Source organism: Petaurus breviceps, unplaced genomic scaffold, assembly GCF_028583685.1.
Source record: "Petaurus breviceps papuanus isolate PSGF00001 unplaced genomic scaffold, PetGlider_PUasm1.0 98, whole genome shotgun sequence".
In the NCBI taxonomy this organism is placed as follows: domain Eukaryota; kingdom Metazoa; phylum Chordata; class Mammalia; order Diprotodontia; family Petauridae; genus Petaurus; species Petaurus breviceps.
The window spans coordinates 593,851-611,593 of NW_027187460.1; the positions used below are offsets into that span (position 1 = coordinate 593,851).

General features: G+C 42.0%; 1 long non-coding RNA gene across 1 annotated transcript; it reads right to left on the minus strand.

Annotated features, from left to right (window-relative positions):
• Positions 1 to 395: 395 nt before the first annotated feature.
• LOC138155895 (uncharacterized) lies at positions 396 to 15,939 on the minus strand. Its single transcript, XR_011167017.1, has 4 exons — positions 15,800 to 15,939; positions 13,086 to 13,254; positions 5,519 to 5,617; positions 396 to 1,233 (listed from the first exon to the last, which is right to left on the minus strand). It is a non-coding gene; the product is annotated as an uncharacterized lncRNA (long non-coding RNA).
• Positions 15,940 to 17,743: the final 1,804 nt, after the last annotated feature.

Sequence of the window (17,743 nt, forward strand, 5' to 3'; positions counted from 1 at the left end):
AGAACCTTACAGCACATTGAGTCCAACCTCCCCATTTTCCAGAGGAGGAAACTGACGCCCAGAGAGAGGAAGGGATTTGGTGGTTGTGCTGGCAGTAAATGGCAGAGCTAGGGCTGGTATTTAGGTTTCCTGACTCTAAATCCAGCCTTCCTTCCAATACCCCACATCGGGAGGTCACAGTGGATGAGTCTGTCCTAGTATTGAGCAAATGTATGTGGGACCCATAACAATGACAGCACTCAGGATAGAGAATGGCACGCAAATATTGGAGGAGAGAAAGCTTAAACTGGTTTCTACCAAAAGAAAAGGTGGTTTTAGTTTGGGAGAGAAGACGGTTTTTATTTAAATTTTTTAAATCTAAAATGTGACCTAATATACTCAGAGCCTACAGGTATTTGGTTCTTATAAAATAATAATTATTTGAATAACAGCAACCTTCAATTAAAAATATTTATTGAGAATCTGCTGTGTTAGGCATCGGGGGGAGATATAAAGATTAGCTGAGACATAGTTCATGCTGCTCAAAGAGCTTCTTGTCTTATTGCTAATAATTTACACACAGTTTACAAAGCATTTCACTTCTGTTATCTCATTTGATGTTAGTCTCCCAGGGATACTCAATGGTGGTAAATCCTGAAACACCCCAATCTGAGAAGATTCAAAAATTGCAAGTGAGTCAAGGGACAATGGAAAGCAATGTTGAGAATACACACAGACTGCAGCAGACTTTCAAAGTGGACTAGCCCCTAAGAAATGGTTTCAAAGAAATGATAGACACATATGCCTGGAAGAGAAGGGGAACATTCGACGGTGAGAGCATGGTATATAGCTCTTTATATACTCGTATATGCTCATATCTTGGCCTTCTGAGGCTAGTGAGAACCAGCAAGCCTCCAGAACACTCACTGGCCTCTTCATGAAAGATTTATGGGAAAATGGGGATGTGGATTTCTTAATGCCGGATGGGGAGCAGTACATGGACAAGGTCTTTGGGGAGGGTCAGAACTTTATCTCAACATATCTGGAAAGCCCCAGTGAAACATGCTACTAATGCCGTTGCTACTGCTGGAATACTGGCCCTTAACTTGTGTCCTTCCCCTATCTTTCCATAATTGCATAAGTCGGTAACACAGCAGCCTGTATAATAACTTCGGAATTCTCTTCTTTTAAGTTTCTCTTTGACTGGGCAGGTTTCTGAACAATACTTGTATATAGACACCGCTTCGTCCTCCTCTTGGCCATAAAAAGGAAAAAAAATTTAAATCATGTTTAGAATTCAACAGTTTTAACACAGAAATGACATCTTTCTGCACATACAAAGCAATTTCTAGACCCCCTTATTGCCCTTAGGATCAAATACAAAATCCTTTGTTTGACTTTTTACAACATAGCCCCCTCCTACCTTTCCTGTCTTCCTATATGATACTACCCAATAAATACTCTCCTGCTTCTCCCACCCAACTCACAGGACAATACTCTTTATTCCATGCCTGGAATACTCTCCCTCCTAGGCTCTCCCCCACCCCCTGCCTTCCTGGTTTCCTTCAAGACTTAGCTCATATTCTACCTTATACAAGAGGCCTTCTCCAGTTTCTCTCAAAGCTAGTGCCTTCCTTCAGATATCACATCCATTTTAACCTGTATATGTATGTATATAATGTATGTATATATATCTTGTCAATATTGGTTGTTCACATGTAGTTTCCCCCATTAAAATGCAAACTCCATGAAGAAAGGAACTCTGTTTTTGTCTTTCTTCGACCTCTCAATGATTGACAGGTTTCTAATGTAAGGAGAGACTAGCTACTATAGTAAGCACGGATAAAATTTGAGAATAGCTAAGCTGAGAGAGATTTTATAACTTAGTATATTAGAATATATAATGTGGAATGTCAGAGGTGGAAAAACTTTAAGATGTAAGACTCTAAGAATGAAATGAGACATTAGAACAGAGAAGGCTTGGCCTTACGGGACCTTAGGATACAAAATTTCAGAGTTGAAAGGGACTTCAGACAATAAATGAGAGATGCCAGAGACTTTAGAACATAGAACATAACCTTTCAGGGCTGGGAGAGTCTCTAGAATATATAATACCAGAATTTTAAAGGAGTTTAAAATAAAGAGTGTCAGAGGTAGAAAGGTCCTCCGTGTGTGTGCGTGTGTATGTGTGTGTGTGTGTGTGTATGTGTGTCTTGGAAGTCATACATTCCAAGTTGGAAACATTTTACTTAGTCTTGAATTTTTAACATATTCAAGAAAAATCTAGACCAACAGTGATGATTTGAAAATACAGGGCTCACTTAGTTCTCTAGGAATAATCTTCCAAAGGAGAGATTTAGTCCTGAATCACCTAAATAGGATTTCCAGGACTATTCAATGAGTTTCAATAGTGAATTAGCCTGAGAGGTAGAGAGAAACTCTCATTGAATTTTCCTCCTGGGCACCTGGTATGGATTGTGGCTCCTCAAAGGCCCTGCCAACAATGTTAAGCTCTGCCAGGGCATGCTCATCAGAATGGCTTTGGATAGAGATTTTGAGTGCCTTTACTGGAGGCTGAGACTGGATGTGGGTACCGGAAAATTGGTCACTAGGGGATCCATTTAGTTCAGTCATAGAAACTCTGGAGATTGTTAATGTTGAATGCTAATGGTGAATGAGGAGCTGCACCATGGGTCATGGAGAAAGTAAAGAAATTGGGAACAGAGAGAGAGGAAGGAGAGACGAAGGAAAGGAAAGGACGAAGAAGAAAGGAGAGAAGCTCCTCATTTTCTTTTCAGTCCTGTAAGACTTGATTACCTTCAGACTGCTATTTTCTTCTCATTATCATTGCTCCTTATGACAACTGGGGCAAGTTTCTGGTAAAGACATTAACTGATTCTATGATTTTGGGCGACTTACTTCCTTTACCTCTCTGGGCCTGAGTTTTCTTGTCTGTCAAATGAGAGTATCAGACTCAATAACGAACCACTTCCAACTCAGGAGATTAAATGACTAAAGAAGGTTCATGAAATAAGGGACCACATCTTATCTAAGCTTTTTTCTGCACAAAGTATGTTATTAGCAAGTGTTGAATGAGTAAAGGCTGAACCTAAGGTCACAAGATCTGGGCTGCTCTGCCTATGACTAAATGTGTGATCTTGGGCAAATGTCTTAGCATCTGTGGGACTCTGTTTCCTAATCTATGAAATGAAGTTTAAGGTGTCCTCTTTATACCCCTAGTAATCTAGAATTCCATGAATTGGTCGCTCCCTAGGAGCTGGTCTTTGGCCAGCTATCCTGTGAGGAGGCCCTTTCCAAACCCATCCAGAGCCTAGGAGCAAGCACTGTTTCATTAATATACACATGCACAGGTCAGTTTCTCCCTTAAGTTCCTTTTATTCATCTTCACACAACTCTCAGAGGTATTTTCCTACACATATGAAACTCTGAGATATCTATAGATACACATGTATGCATCGATTCTTCTCCCACCACAATGATGTATGCCATAGCATGCTCTCATGTGCACAGACCGCCTCCCCCCACATGCACAGACTACTAGGAACAGGACATGTGAAGAACCTGGCTCTATCATTAATTCATAGGGATACATGATTAAACCAAATACATCAGAGAGAAAAAGTCCTAGGCTCATAGATCATTTGATTCCTAGAATCAATAGCATCATAATTTAGACCCAGAAAAGACCTTCTAGGTCATCTAATCCAAAGTCCTCCTTTTTCAGATGAGGACATTGAGGTCCAGGGGAGGGATTGTATGAGATGACCTCTCAGGTCTAAATTTCCAGCTCTAAATCCAAGATGCTAAATCTTTTAAACATAGAATCATAGGTTTTTTCCACCTGGAAGGGCCTTTAAAACACAGAATGTAGAATGCTTCTTGCTCAAGGTTGCACTGGTAGCAGAGAGGACAAAGGAGAAAATTTAGATCAAGGTCCTTTCAATTACGGACCAGAGATTTTTCTACTGAATCATGGGGACAGGATCATGAAAAGTGGACGTAAAGGCAAAAAAAGAAGGGGGACATAAGATGGGGAATTATAATAAAAGGTTTCTTTTTTCTTTAATCTTGTGGGTGACCATTGAATGGGACAGAATTCTTCTTTTTTTTTGTTTTTTTGAGGTGATGAGAAACACTGTCTAGTCCTGGTTTTTATATGATAGGTTTTCTCTTGGTAGGTGAAAGGGGAAATTAATCAGGAAAGTCATTAATGAGAAATGTGGACAAAACCAAAGATCTACCATCCAACCAAGAGATTTGTTGATCGGCTAAGAGTGAGCATGGAATTGAAACATGGACCAGTTAGCTATGCCCACTATGTTTAGGTGGATAAATCCAAGCTCATCTTGGAGATCTATTAAGAAAATGAGAGATACTATTTTATTAGGTGTCCATGAGTCAAGTAAGGGAAGAGATAAGTATTTATACAGCATGTACTGTGTGCCAGGCAGTAAACTTAAATGTAATTTTATTTTTTACAAATATTATTTCATTTGATCTTTACAGCAACCTGCAAGGCAAGTGTTATTATCCTCCTAATTTTACAGTTGAGGAAACTGAGGCCAACAGGGGTTTAAGTGACTTGCTCAAAATCACACAGCTAGGGAGTGTCTGAGACTGGATTTGAACTTAGGTCTTCCAGACTCTAGGTCCAGCACTCCATCCATTGTGCCATCTGTTGCTGGAGTTTTGATGAGGAAGCATGAAGCTCCTTGGCCTAGAGATGATTATGAAAGATCATCTGGGTCTGGGAAACTTGATCTAAAAATTAGATTAGAAAGTTTAGGCATCACCTTGTCTTGTAGAAGATAGATTTTGTTTTGAATTAAGCATTTCTAAAGGGGCATGAAGACAGGACCTTCTGCATGGGAGAAGGCAATGAATGCAGCAGGACCTTCATTGAAATCCCGGTTCTTCTGGGTTCTGCCTGGATCTTTGTTAAATCACTTAACCTCTATGCCTCAATCTCCTCATTTGTAAAATGAAGAATTTGGACTAGCTAGTCTCTAACCTGTGTCCCTGCTCAAGCCGTTCATGGTCCTAAGCTTCTTTCTAGCCCCCCCAGATTCTATATTCTGTGTTTTAAGGTCCATTCCAGGTAGAAAATCCTATGCTTCCATGTAAAAAGACTTAGCATCCCAGATTCTGACCTGGAAAAGATGTGAGAAGTCATCAAACATAATCTCCTTATTTTCTAGGCAAGGACAGTGAAGTCCATAGGGATTATGTAATTTGTCCAAGGTCATACAAGTCATAAGTACCAGATCATGGACCCAGGCCCTAGTCTTCCTTCTCCAAAGCATCTTTCACTCTTCCCATTGCCCCGTTCACTCCATGTCACCATATGTTATGAAGGCCTCCTTACATGAGAGTATGGCGATAGCCTAGAACCCATGAACTCTTTTGTCTGGATGGATTTCTCCAGCACCACACAACAACTCTGACATCTGGCAAGGGTGGAACGGGGACAAACAAGGAACAACTGTCTGGGGGGTAAGAAGGTGCTGGAGGTCATTACCATTTATCACAATCACGCAGAACTTGTCCTTCAGCTTACATGTTTTTGGGGCTTCACACGTGTAATTAAGACTGCACACGTGACATGAGAGAGGAGTTACTGTAAGGAAAATACCGAGAGTGAGCCCATAGCACAATAAGCAGGAAGCTATTTCCATCAGCCCAGCATCTATTCTTGTCCTCCTGCTGGGAACATCAGCCCAATTCACCTGACTGAACAACTAAGGCATCCACCCCATTGCAATAACAAAGATAATAAAAGCACTCATTTCTATGGCATTTTGCAGTTTACTGTAGAATATTTCTCACAACAGCCCTGAGAAGAAGTAGGGAGTGCATGAGTTGTGTAGTAAAATACATGAGTCTCCATTTTACAGATGAGGAAATTGAGACTCATGAAGAGGCCTGATTTGCCCATTGCCACTCTGCTAGCAAATATTAAATCAGAGGCCACATGGTGATATAAGGGAAAAAGCACTAAATTTTGATTCATGTAACCAAGATTTAACTTTGGACAAGTTAGTCTCCCTCTCTGGGCATCAGGTTTCTCATTTATATTTTAAAAATTTTAAAAGAGGGAACCAGATTAGGTGATCTCTAATGTCCCTTTCAGTTCTGAATCCAAGATACTACAATTCTAATTCTCCTGACTGTAAGATTGGTATTCTCTCTGCTAAACCTCATACACCATAGCATCACTGGTAAACAAATGAATTGGATTTGGGCAAAATATTGTGATTTGGGTTTTGAGGGAGGCAGTGGGATGTCATGGAAAGATAACCCCCCATTTAAATCCTAGTTCTACCAGTGACTTATTTTGCGCTGTTGACCAAATCACTGCCTCTCTTTGGGTCTTGGTTTCTACTTGTACAAAATGAAGTGGTTTAGGCTTCTGATCAAAAATGGTGATTTGAAAGCTTCCTACCAAGCCCACCTCTCCCAAGAAATACATGAAGAATAGTAAAATACAGTAACAAAGAATCAGAGGATCAAGGAACCAGAAAAACAGCAGTGAGGGTCTCCGTCCCACCTAGGACTGCACCAGGAAATAAGTCCTGATGTCACTGGACTACCAGACCTGGGGCTATACTGGGGGAAAAAAGTCTGAGAGAATGCATCTTCATGAAGACTGAAGCAAGAGCATAGGACCTGGTCCCAGGCCAGGATTGCCAAAGAGGTTTGGACCAGGCTTCACACAATATCCCAGTCGGAGACAATGGTAGCAGAGATAGGATGAACCAGGACCCCTCCCCTCCATCCAGGACTATGAGCATCTGGATTGTAATGGAGCAGGGGGATGTGACATGATCCAACTGACTTTTTAGGCAATTCAATTTGTTCCCTATTATAGTGGGACAGGACCTGGGTTTAAACATCCCATCCAAGGTGGTAGGATGGGGCAGAGACTGGTGCTGCTACAAAGGTCAGTATGGGAACTGTGACTTGGAGTCGAAACCTGGACATTACCAAGATCTCTGTTTGCTTTCCCTTCTAGGACTGCAGGATGGAATAAGACAAAGTGTGTGGGCTCAGCCACCCTATCCAAGACCATGATCCTCATAAACCTCAGCATTCCAGACTGAGTCTGCTAGAGGACATTGTGACCAACCATGATTGTTGGATGTTCTACTCCATGTTGAGGACTGAGAACTCAATATGATTTCTCATAGCCCCTAACTCCCTTCTTGATCTTGTATGGAGGGACCAGAGTAAAAATAACTGGTAGTTGTAGACATGAGGATATTGTAAGAAATATCAAAGAAGGAAGCCAGATAGCCCTAGTGGTGAGGTTGAAGAAATGAGTCAACCAAAGAAAATCCCTACTACAATGAAGAAATATGATGTATTAAGGATTATTACAAGAATTTTGAGATAAAATCCAAGAAAACAATTCTATAATAATTAAAAGAAGAATCCTCTACACTACCACTTTTATCTCTTCTCCCTCTCCTCCCACACTGGATAGATTGGCTACAAAAACTGCAAGCCTGGATAGGAAAAATGAAGGAAGAATTGAGGTAAGAGATTATGCCCTCTTATGTTCAATTTTTGTAAAGGTGTCATACAGCCGGGAAAAAAAGAGTCCTTTTTTTCTTAATCAACAATCTGTTGAGAACTACCACATCTAATTTTTCTAAAATTCTATTTAAGACCTCAACTTTTTTGTCTTTGGGTTAAATATCTAGGTCTGAGAGGCTTACATTGAAATCCCCAAATTTAATTTCACTGCCTATTTTGTCCTGTTCATGCTTCATTCCCCTTCTGTCTGTGTGTCTGAATCTATAGATCTGGACACCATGACTCAGCTGCCTTCTAACCCTAGAATTTCACCTGAAACCTATCACACTGGTATGTCTGTCTGCCATGTTGACCCTATCACACCATCAGTGAGTTCTTTCCAGTGCTTCTCTCTGGGGAATGGGCCCAGGCCAGTCATGATTTACAACTCGAATGTGCTTTCAGCTCTACAGAATTTGTCACCAAACAACCTATCAAAAATTAGGCTTAGGCTAACATCTCACACTGCATGACATAATAAGCTCCAAATTACCTAGATATAAAAGGTAACATCATAAACAAATTCGAGGAACTAGGAAGAAATTATATTTTCTAACAATGGATAGAGAAAATTTTCATGACCACAAAAGAGAAATAGAGGACAAATAAGATAAAAATAGACAATTTTAAATATAAAAATTGAAAAGGTTTTGCTAAAACAAAATCCATGCAGTTGAAATGAGAAGATAATTTCTCTAATAATGTCCTGAGAGCCAAGATCTATATAAGGACTTGATCCAAATTTGTAAGAATGATAGCCATCTTCCATTAGATAAATGACTAAAGGATATGAAGAAGCATTCATCTCAAGAGAAGAAATCCAAGTTAACAATAATCATATGGGAAAATGCTCCAAATTATTAATAACTGGAGTAATACAAAATTAAAGCAACTTTGGTGTCCCACCTCACATGGGACCGACTGACAAAGATAAAATGAAAATTGTTGGAGAGACTGTGGGAAAATAGGTGTACCATTGATGGAGCTATGAACTAAAAACAAATTGGGACTTTAAAGATGTGGTGTGTGTGTGTGTGAATATATATCTGATATATGTGTGTATAATGATATCACTATTAGATCTATATCAAGGAAGAGGGGAGGCCAGGTAGCACAGTGAGTTAAGAGCACTGGCCCCAGTGTCGGGATGACCGGGGAATTGAATCCGGGCTCAGATACTTAGCACCACACCCAGAAATAACTGGCCGTGTAACCTTGAGCAAGTTACTTAACCCCAATTGCTTTTAAAAAAAAAGAAAAAAGAGGAAAGAAGAGACCTATATATGCAAAAATGCTTTTGGTAGGTTTTTTTTTTTTGTAGCAAAGAACTGGAATCAAAAGGGATGTCCATTAATTGGGGTGAATGACTGAAAAAATTATGACATATGGATGTAATGGAATCTTATTATATTGTAAGAAATGATGAAATGGTATGATTTTGAAGAAACCTTAGGAGATGTTTGAACAAATGTGAAGTGAAGTGAGCAAAGCTAGGGATGCAATTTATTTGGGAACAACAACAATGTAAGGGCAGATAGGTGACTTAGTGGATAGAGCACTAGACCTGTAGGACTCCTCTTCCTGAGTTCAAATCTGGCCTCAGACACTTACTAGCTGTGTGACCCTGGGCAAGTCACTTAACCCTGTCTGCCTCAGTTTTTTCATCTGTAAAATGATCTTGAGAAGGAAATGGCAAACCATTCTAGTATCTTTGCCACAAAAACCCCAAACGGGGTAACAGAGGGCCAGACATAACTAAAATGACTGAACAACAACAATGTGAACAAAAATAACTTTGAAAGATGTAAAAACTTTGGTCAATGTGTTGAGCAACCATGAGTCCAGAGAACTAATGTCAAAACATGCTACCCACATACTTCTGTGGTTTTAACGATAATTTCTATGCAAGTGTAATCTGCCTATTGTTTTTTATTTATTTATTTAACAGAAACTCAGCTTTGTGCTGTGGAAGTTTATGTCAGAGTCTGCTGCTAGTACAATCTTGAAAAGTTAACCTCGTGAGACCCACTCCAGAAAATGGATTGGATCCATTTTTTGAATCTCCTTTTGTGGCATCTATGCCACATAAGGGACATGACACTGATAGGAAGAAATCTTTGTAGTAAAACTCTAAATTTGAGTTCATTCTCCCAAGACATTGAGATGGTTGGTACAGAGGAAAATTGTCTCTAGTTTGGGGGGATGGCTTGCATTCCTTTTTTTTTTTTACACTATATCTTCTCAATAAATATCCCTTTGTAAAAGCTAACTGAAATTGATTGATTGGGTTCTTAGAGTCTTCAACTATGAAGGCAGCTGAAATCGCTTTATCTCTTACCCATAAATCCTATTTTGGAGAAGTTTGATAGGTCTCGAGGATCAGGGTAAATATCTAGTCTCCTATCTTATTTGTCCCATCTGAATGCCTCTCTATCTGCTGCATTCCATCCTAGGTCCTTCAGAGGTCTTTGGACATAGAAGGCCAGATTTTGAAGTACCTTCTAGAATGGGGGCTTGAGCAAATAGCATTAGAGAAGCACCCAAATGCTACTGAAGGGTACCCTTAGAACCTTGAAAGGAGAAGTGGTTACCTGCCCTCTGGCAGCAACTCAACTCACTTGAGGGAATAAGAAGTGGAATAAGAGTTCCCAGAATTTCTATGAGCTACATGCCAGCACTATGGGACGGGGGCTGGGTGGAACAGGCTACTGATGCCAGCAGCCTCTTCTTACCTGGAGGCTCCTCACCTGAAGGTTTGCAGTGGGTCTTGACTTCACACTCAAATACAGCCAGACAAAGGAGAGAGAGGACTCACTTTGGCTGTCTAGTACCTTTTGAATGCATGCATGTTCAATTCTGGCTCAGCAGCCAATAAAAAGATTCTTCACTGAGACAGCATGCAGGAAGACAACAGTTACTGAATAACTGTGTGTACTCTTCAAGGGAGGGCAGGGCCCTGTATTCAAACCCCTTCACACAGTTACAGACAGGGGCTTGCCATGTGGTTTGTCAGCTCACCATGTGTGCTCTGAGGACAGGCCTTCCCCTTGGCCAGTCCTCCATTACACAGATAGCTCCGAGATACACAAACGTAGCCCTCAGTATCTCTCTTGAGTTCTAGCCATGAATCTCCAGATGCCTATCGCCTACTTTAAACTAGATGTCAGAATCTAGGTATTCTGACTCGAAATCCAAGTATTTTTCCCTAAGTTATCCTTTCTTTTTTTTTACCAGTAATAGTAATCTTTTTATATTTTGACAATGACCATTTTCATAATGTCTTAAAGTAGGGTTCTGTTGGAATCAGCTCATCCAAGAGAAGCAAGTATTAAATTTCCAGTGTGAACATTTACACTTCAGAAATCAGTAAGTACTACAAATTAGGGCTTGACTTATTATTTAAGAATCCTCTATCTGTTAAGAAAGTGTTGGGGAAAATGTTATTAATGTAAATTAAAATTGCCTCTAGGGCACTTTTTTTTCTTTTTTCAGAGAGCTGGTTGTTAAACTTTTATTAGCACACCACTCACTGTCCTAAGTGCTTGCTTGATGATAGCCCTGGGAGGTCAGTCAACCAGTCAATGAGCATTTATTGTTGTTGTTCAGTCATTTTCAGTTGTGTCCTACTCTTCATGACCCCATTTGGGATTTTATTGGCAAAGATACTGGAATGGTTTGCCATTTCCTTCTCCAGCTCATTTTACAGATAAGGAAACTGAGAAAAGAGTTAAGTGACTTGCCCAAGGTCACACAGCTCGTATGTGTCTGAGGATAAATTTGAACTCAGGTCTTTCTGACTTCAGGCCCTACCCTCTATCTACTGAGCCACCTAGCTGCCTAAGCATTTATTTAGGGCTCTCTAAGTTCCAGGAAAGGAGGAAGTACAAATATTACCATAAAAAAATGTGTTTGAAAAAAAATTTTTAAAAAGAATGTTTAAAGCAATTTTATGACTATTCAAGTTTTTCCTCTTTTGTCCAACAGTGAACAAGCTTTAGCCTATTGTGTACCAAGTTCTGTTTTATGTTACAAGGGATGGGCCAAAAGAAAGGAATATAGAAGAGCTTAACTTTCCCAAATCCCTCCCTTCTTGTTCTCTCTTTCCCAGGCTGCTGATTTGGCTTGGAACAAAAGATGGGAGAGGGTTTCTCTTGAGGTATTGGAAGGAGGAGGAGGAGGAGAGACATTATTTAAGAGAAAGAATCCTGGACTCTAGTGAACAGGGAGTGTGGATGTTTACCCCGATGAACAAGAAAAGAAACAGAGGGACAGGAGAGCTGCTTCCAAGTACATGAAGAACTTTCATGTGGACAGTTAAAGTTAAGAGTTGCTCTGTTTGGCCAAAGAGGACCAAAGAGGAAGGAACTGGGGTCAACAAGTGGAAGATACAAAGAGGCCAGTCGAGGTTTGACAACTTGAAAAATATTTGAGCTAACCCCCTGCCTCCACCTCCCACCCATGAACTTTCTTGGGAGGCAATGGGTTCCCCTTCACTGAAGATCTTTGAGCAATGGCCATATGAATATTTGTCTTGTACACTGTAGTGGGGGGGGGGGGCGGAGATCTGCTGCATGGATAGATTGGATTGGATAGTTGCTGAGTTCTTTTCCAACTCAGAAACTCTGAGATTCTGAGATGGGTTCTAGTCTAATTTTGTTTTTGACCCTAACTAATGGATTAACTCTTAGAAAGTCAGTGCTTTTCATGCTCTGAAGAAAGGAAGGTATCAGGTGATACTAAGAATTCATGAATTTTAAAGTTAAGATGAACTTTAGATGTCATCTGGCTCATTGCTTTTTTTTTTTCTTAACAGAGAAGGTTACTCAAGCCCTGAGCTTGATTGATTGAGCAGAGATCATAGATTTAAGGACTGGAAGGGCCCTGGGAGGCCATCTAGTCAAAGAGCTGAGAAACAAATGCTGGGAGTTTGAATAACTTGCACAAGATGATTGAACCAGGCCATAGGTAGTTTACATAACTGTACTTTTGTATAAGTTACCATTGGTCATATAGGTAGTAAGTAGCAGATTCAAACTCATGGCTCAGAATCCAATGGTTTTTTTTCAATATAACCCAGTGCATCTTATCATTTTCTCCGTAAAACATACTTGTTATCCAAATTTCCTGTTTCTGCTGAGGACACCATAAACCTTTCAGTCACCTAGGCTTATAACCTCAAAGAATTCCTGAATATCTGTCTCCTCTTCCTCATCCTCACCCTCTATGGCCAATCAGTGGTCAAGTACCATCCATTCTCCCTCCACAGAACAATTGTAAGGAAAGAGCCGTTTCAATGGCAGGCTTCTATAGAAAGGGATGCTATTATTAGGTAGGAAGTAAGAACCATTTGGAGTCTTCCTCAGACTCTCCTCAGTTTGGCACTTTGGAGAGTCTGGGCTCCTGAGATCTCTCAAGGAGTTTCTCCTCCTTGCTTTCCCTATGACACCAAGGTCCAACCTATTCTTGAAAGATTCAACCCCCACTCCCTCCCCTGCACCAGATAACCTTACATTCAGTTGTTGTGATTGCAGTTGCTGTCATATTAACATTCAAAGAATCATTATAGAAACTTGTAGTTGTCACGCTGATGTCTGCATGTAAACGGGTATCATCCCAAGAAGACAGGACCACAAATATTAGGATCCTTAGGAGAACCATCATTTTTCCTGTAGTTCAATCCTGCAGGGGATGGGGGGGAGAGAGAGAGAGAGAAAAAGAAAGAAAGGAGGGAAGAAAAAAGAAAAAAAGAAAGAAAAAAAAAAAGAAAAAAAGAAAGAAAGAAAGAAAGAAAGAAAGAAAGAAAGGAAGGAAGGAAGGAAGAAAGAAAGGAGGGAGCAAGGAAAAGAGGGAGGAAGAAAAGGATGGAAGGGAGGAAGAGAGGGAGGAAGAAATAAAGATTATTATTAAACACTTACTATGTATGAGCTCTATGCTAAGTGCTGGGCATACAAACAGAAATATTGAGACAGTCTGTACTCCTACAGCACTCACACCCTAAATGGGGAGATGATGCCTAAAGGTACGGTGTCAGGAAAGGCCCAGTGGTCCTAGTTCCATCAGAAGGTCGAATGGCAGTGCCAGTGTCTGGAGGGTATAAAGGCATCAAAGATGGGATGGTCTGGTACCATCTGGGTTCCATCTCACCAGGGAGAACAAAGTCGATGACTCCCACCTCCTCCAAGTGGGAGGGGCAGCTCATCAGCCTGCATGGGCCCTGGGAAGCCCAGCTGTGAAGAAGGGAAGGCAAAGGGGAGGGTGCTGCCAGTGGCAGTGGGTCTTCTTGCTCCCTGTCTGGTGAGGTGGGCTCTGGAGGGGGTGAGGGAAAGGTAAAGGGGTTGTCAGCTTTACTTTACAGAGATGTCCAGGGGTTTGTAGTTGTTTAAAACTGAAGCTGTCATTTCTAAAAAGCAGGGGGTGGTCATAAAATGGGATTGTGGGACCAAAAAATTGTTAGGGCCCAAATGGATTCTCAGAACATAAAATTACAGAGAAGGGGCAGTCTCATGGAAACAGTGCCGAAGTCAGGAGAGAGGTGGGCTCTAACTGCTTCTGACGCCCATTGACAAGTCATTGAATTTCTTCGTACCTCGGTCTCCCCATCTGTAAAAGGGGAATGAGAGGCACTAGACATTAGCAGATAGAGAACTGGCCGGGAAGTCAGGAAAAGTTGGATTCCAGTCTCGTTTCTGATACATACTACCTACGTGTAAAGTCAATTAGTGTTTTAGTAGCTCAGGCCAATTCTCTAAGACCCTCACCTGCAGAGAAGTGGCCATCTGCTTTGTTGGGGCATAGTTTCCACACTGGGGATTTACTACACTGATGAAATCATAATTTTGCCTAACTTCCCCCCTTCCTCCCAGAGTATTATTACTTGTAAGTAACTACCTTGCAGGATTGTGAAGATTAAAGACAGATATAGCAGACTTTGCAAACCTTCAAAGTTCTATATAAGGTGTCCCCAAAGCCTTAACACTGTATTTTTTTATGCTCTTAAAGTCTAAAACTCACACCAAAACTTTTGTGATATTCTGTTTAAATGTCAGTCAGTCAGTCAGTCAACAAACATTTATTAAGTGCCTACTATGTGCTAGGTACAGTGGGGAAACAAAAAAGAGTCCAAAGGCAGTCCCTGTCCTCAAGGAGCTTACAGTCTCACAGGGCAGACACATACAAACAAGGTATATACAAGGCAAGTAAGAAGTAAATGAGAGAGCAAAGGCAGGACATAGAACACGGAATGTCAGAGCTGGGAAGGACCTTAGAATGTAAGACACAGAAAGTACCGTCATTTTTACAGAGAAGGACGCTGAGGCTTGGGGAGGGGAAGCAACACCCCTGGGTGACACAAGGAACAAAGGGCAGAGATAGGACCCAGCCCAATCTGGCTCCCTCCAAGTCATGCAGGGCTGCTTCTTTTACAGGGATGGAAGGAGGAGCGGGGATTTGTTTATTTATCTATTTGTTTATTTATAGATGATAGATAGATATTTTTAGATGCTATCTATCCATCTGTCCGTCTGTCCGTCTATTTTTCTTTCCCAGCCTCTCCTGTGATTGGCCCCACTGGGAGTCAGAGATGATCAGGGATGAGAACTCCTGTCTGACTGTGAGACCATATCCAGGCCTTTCCTGGATGGGATTATCGAGGAGGGGTACTGGAGTGGAGGGGGTGGCGAGAAGTGGCAGCACCAGGCCTAGTTCCTATGCCCTAGAAGGCGTGCCAAGGCATTGGTTTTAAATAAATGTTTAACAACTGGCTCTCAGAAAATCAACGTAGCCCTGACACATTTTAAAATTTAATCTGCTTTATGAAGTATTCTCTACCACTTTCTTACGTCTAGACGATTAAACAAAACAATAAATTGAGCCCCAATTTCACGGTATTTTCTGATTTGTGAGGTTTAAATGATCCCACTGAAAATTTAACAATCAGCTCTTCAGGGTCTGTTTGAGCACCTTCATGTATGGAGGGCAGGAAAGAAGGTGAAGAAAAGTGGGCCTCGAGGGCCTCAAGGGCTGGGGCTCTGGGTGGAGGTCCGCGTCTCGCGCCTCCTACTTCCGCTGTGACGCTGGGCCAGTCCCTTCCCTTCTCTGGGCCTCAGTTTCCTTCTCTGTAAATGAGGCGGCCGGACTAGAGACTCCCTAACGGGATTCCCAGCTCTGCACCTCGGACCCCGAGAGGCCGAGGCCATCCCCTCCCCCTCCTCAGGCCCGACCCTACCTGAGCACCGTACGCTGCCTGGTCCCGTGGCACCCTGGGTCTCGCGCTCCCTGGGCTCCTCGACGAGTCTGAGGCTTCCCGCCGCCAGAGGAGCAGCTGCCCCACCCCCTCAGTCTGAGCACGCGGAGCGCTCCAGAGATCCGGCTGGAAGGGCTCTTACCCAGGGTAGACTGGCGGGGGGCGGGGGCGGGGGCGGGGGAGGGGGGGAGGGGCCCTGGAGCCGACAGGGCCAGGGCTGAGGCAGGCTGGGGAGGACCTGGAAGGGCCGCAGAGCTTAGACCATAAACTTCCAGAGCTCAGTGGGACCCGGAACGCAGAAGGCTAGAGTTTGGAGGGTCACAGACGGGTAATATAGACGGTCCGATGTGCAAGGGACGTCACATAGGAAGCCACGGGGGTTTTAGAATTCAGAGCAGAGAAGGTCAAAAGTTTTAAGAGTAACCCGGTACCGCTTAGTCTGGCAGTTCCTCCCTTGGGGCCCACAAACCAAGATTTCAGGGGTCCCTAAACTTGGATGGGAAAAAAATTACATTTTTATTTCAATATAATCTCTTTATTTTGTAATCCTACGTACTTTATTTTATGCATTTAAAAACCTCATACTGAGAAGGGATCCACAGCCTTTGCCAGAGTGCCAGAGGGGTCTATGGTACAAAACCCTTGTCTTAGTCAAAGCTACTGGTTGTTCATTTTAAATAATGACTTAAAGATTCATCATGGTATGCACTCAGTCCTGGACTCTCCTGGTGGAACTCACCAAGCCAGAAAGGTTTCAGGTATCAGCCAAGTGATGGAGAGTAGGTCTGACCTCTAAGGACCAAACCACTAAACCAGTTTAGTGAAGGGACTTATCACCAGAGTAATGGATTTTTCAACCAAAGAAACTCTCCAAACTAGTGGAGTCGTGATCTGTATCAGTGAAAGGAGAAGTTCCCTTGTGGAAGTCACAGATCCTGTAAGCACATTACAGGACACCCCCCCCCCTTTTTTTTTGAGGCAATCCGGGTTAAGTGACTTGCTCAGGGTCACACAGCTAGTAAGTGCCTGAGGCTGGATTTGAACTCAGGTCCTCCTGACTCCAGGGCCAGGGCTCTATCCACGGCTCCACTTAGCTTCACACCTTTTTATTTTAGTAAATTTTTATTGCTTAGGTAAATCTGTGACCTCTTTCACATGAGTGTTCCCTTCTGTGATGCAGGTCATAGCCAGTCCATCCATTTCCTTTCATCCTATGAGTCTCTGATGTCCTCTGATCAACTCTCCCTATGGAGGGGTGCCCACACAACTTGCTGACATGTGGGAGGGTTCTTCCCCTAGTTCCGTTGATATTTTGGATCACAGAATACATACCAATCAATACTCCTCAGCTTGTGAAAAGCCCATTTTCTTTTTTCCAATCCAAAGGTTCTCTGATGACATCCTTGTATGTTGCTTGACTGATAATATGGTGCAGATTCATGCCTATCAATAGCCCTCTCTGTTGTCCTTTGGGTGACCTTCCACTCTTGAGTGACTCTGATGTTCCTTGACTAGGGGCCATGCAGCATCGCTAGGGAATGTTTAGAGAGACCTTTGTTTCAGGAAGAGATTTGAGCTCATTGAAAGCATGGCTCTTTTTCCCAAAGGAAATTCACCTTACTTTGCTTTCCCTGTTGGATGCTGGGTCCCTAGATAGTGTTTGTCTAAGATGTAGGTAGTGATGGACACACAATGGGTTGTCTATCCAACTGCTTATAAAAATCTGGAGAACAGGTGTTCTTTATTCACTTAGTTTAATTCTAGGGTGGATAATTAGGCTAAACTTAAAAAAAAAAGTAATCACAGATCTCTTTTGCAATTTTTCCCCTTCCTGCCTTCCTTGTTTTCCTTCCCTCCATTTTCCTTCCTTCCTTCCTTCCTTCCTTCCTTCCTTCCTTCCTTCCTTCCTTCCTTCCTTCCTTCCTT